Source organism: Pundamilia nyererei, unplaced genomic scaffold (assembly GCF_000239375.1).
Source record: "Pundamilia nyererei isolate P.nyererei 1_Seehausen unplaced genomic scaffold, PunNye1.0 scaffold00265, whole genome shotgun sequence".
Classification (NCBI taxonomy): domain Eukaryota; kingdom Metazoa; phylum Chordata; class Actinopteri; order Cichliformes; family Cichlidae; genus Pundamilia; species Pundamilia nyererei.
This window is the reverse complement of record NW_005187666.1, coordinates 577,003-579,545: the sequence shown is the minus strand read 5'-3', so window position 1 is coordinate 579,545 and position 2,543 is coordinate 577,003. Positions and strand designations below refer to the sequence as shown.

Here is a 2,543-nt window from a genome sequence, read left to right as displayed (position 1 = left end):
ACGTTAATTAGTTAAGCATTCGTTAACACTGATGAAAATCTTCAGACCGTGAAGAATCAGAAGAAATGAGGTGAAACGAGATTTCATTAAACTTGCTTCCCTGTTTCCCTTCTGCCTTATTCAAATCCATTGATGCATCCGGAAAATGTGCAACACCTTACAGAGACACTGAGACACGTTATTGTTTTAATGGGATACACTTTAAGTGGTCAACAAATTGTTAATCGTTAATGAAGTATTGAATATAAAAATACCTCTTTGGTCTTAGTAGAAGAAAGCAGCTGTTTCCGCTAAAGTTAAGGCTAAGGGTCGCGGATTATACGCCCCTCCAGCCAGCTGAGGGCGCTGTGGGGCACTGACACAGACCCCCGTGGGAGGGGAGGCAGTGTCCGGAAGAAGCTCTGCTAACATGGCGGTTATGTTTTTCACTCCATGCTTTGGTTGTGAGCATAGCGTTTAGATGTAATGAATGTTTTAAAGTGCGCGGCTGCAGAGAGGAGCATGCTGCCGGGATGCTGACGGCCGCGGCTCGGAGCTGAGTCTGCGGTCCCTCCCCCCGCCGTCTCTGCGTCCGTCCGTCTGTCTGTCCGTGCCGTGACTTGTGACCCAGTTTGGTTTGGTGAGTTTTCGCGTCCTCCTCCATTCTTTCATGCTTCCTTCAGTGCTTCCTCTTTTCTCTGTGGCTATAAAATCTTCTCTTCCCTTTGACGCTGTGGAAGAGGGACGTTAAAAACCGTTAGCGCGTGCACCGTGTTGCTGGTCGCAGGGCCGCGCCGCAGTCACTCACTTTGAGGGGGCCAGAGTCACCATCATACTTGTATAACCTACTGCGATTATTTCTTTGAGGGAGGTGATCAGTTTGATTCTGATGTGCGTGGAAAAGACATAATGTCCAGCTTATTTTTATAATTAAGCACTTGAAGTTTTTCCACTGAAGGAGGCAGAAAAGTTGGCTTAAAGAGAGGGTGGCCATAATGGACAAGGAGCTGAAACAGTAATTTTTTGGAAGACGGCAACTTGTCTTTAAACACTCACTAACCACCAAGCAGAATTAATTTCTTTGACCAGTAATTCTGGCTGTTCGATCGGTCCAGCATGTACAGTGCCTCTCACTGTATGGTAGCCGGGATACCTCCAGTCCCCCACGACCCTAACCACTGTGAGGATTCATAGATGGGCTTTCATCAACTAATACACCAAGATAAAAAATATTCCAGAGATCCAATCAGAACCAATTAAGTTTTGTAGAAAGGCAGGAGGAGTTTGGAAGGCATCCAGTCAGAAGTAGTCTCCTTGTGCAGCGAGGTTAGACGTACACGTTTAACCTCGCTGCCCGGTTTCTCATGAACACATGACAAAACGTCAGCACTTGAGAGGACCAGGAGACCAGAATGAAACATTTCACATTTGATATCAGGGAAAATAAGACATTTTGTAAACCGTGTGTAGCAACTCTCACCACAGACTTTTACAATAAACAATAAACTTTAGATTTATTCTACTAAAGCTGAAAGAATTCAGATCCCCAAATTATGAATAAGACTCAAAGAAGATTTTAGTCAAAAGATTATGACTAAAACTAAATCAAAATTGGCTGTCACAATTAACGATGGTACCAAGCAGTAATTAAACGATACAGGGTTTGTCAGACTGTATGAGGAGTGATTGTCTGCAGAGGACACCTTGTGCCCTACTACTAAAACTAACATGTTTCAAAAGATGTCACTTTGGAACAAGAAGTCATTTGCTCGTCAGCAGCTGGTAATTGTTTACAGACAGGTTGGCGTGTTCCAAAGCACAGGCAACCAAATCAATCACAAGGCAGTTTTCAGTGCAGCACCATATTTCTATTTTTGACCAATTTCACATGTCCACTATTCATTTGCCAGCTGACCATTCTCCAGGTCTGTGCAATTCAGGTAAACAGGCAACTTCACTGCAACTGCAATCGACATCTAGCAGCCTCTCACCACGGCTTACCATAAAAATATGGCCCGTTTGAATCCCTGATGAAGCTGTTTTGTGCAAATTGGACAGTGGCAGGTATCGCAGCGCTGGTTATAATCTCTCTGTGTTAACACAGCCTTTCTACTTTAGGATCTGCATGTGCTCAAATAAAAAGGGGAGTTTCACAGAAACTCAATCAGCTAAGCACTGCCTAGTCCACTCAGAAAACATAGAAGCCACTTTTACTTTTTGCAAGGTGGAAGTGAGAGTAATATAACCTAGTTTAAAGGTAGTTACACTATTTGAGGAAGTGTTCCAGCAGTGTTAAAAAAAAATAGTAGAAGCAAACATAAAAACATTGATTTTTTTGTAAATTTGCCAGACAATGCAATGTGAAGTTTGCATTACAGCTGGGCTTCATCCTGTGGTGTTAGTAAGGTGAAGCTTAACAAGCTGCACATTAGTGCTGGGCCATATTATACTGTTCACAGTAATACCGGTATAATGTTAGGCAACAATAGGAAAATGAATTATCGCGATAGAATATGAGTAAAACGCGCATGCGCAGTGCCTTTGTTTTCATACGCACATGGCCG

General features: G+C 43.2%; 1 protein-coding gene across 1 annotated transcript in view; it reads left to right on the top strand.

The window, feature by feature from the left end:
* Window positions 1-263: 263 nt before the first annotated feature.
* LOC102199239 (zinc finger protein 585A-like) overlaps window positions 264-2,543 on the top strand; it is a 9,492-nt gene continuing 7,212 nt past the window's right edge. The window contains exon 1 of the mRNA XM_005750210.2: window positions 264-619. The gene's annotated coding sequence lies outside the window, so the exon portion shown is untranslated. The remainder of the gene's footprint in view (window positions 620-2,543) is intronic.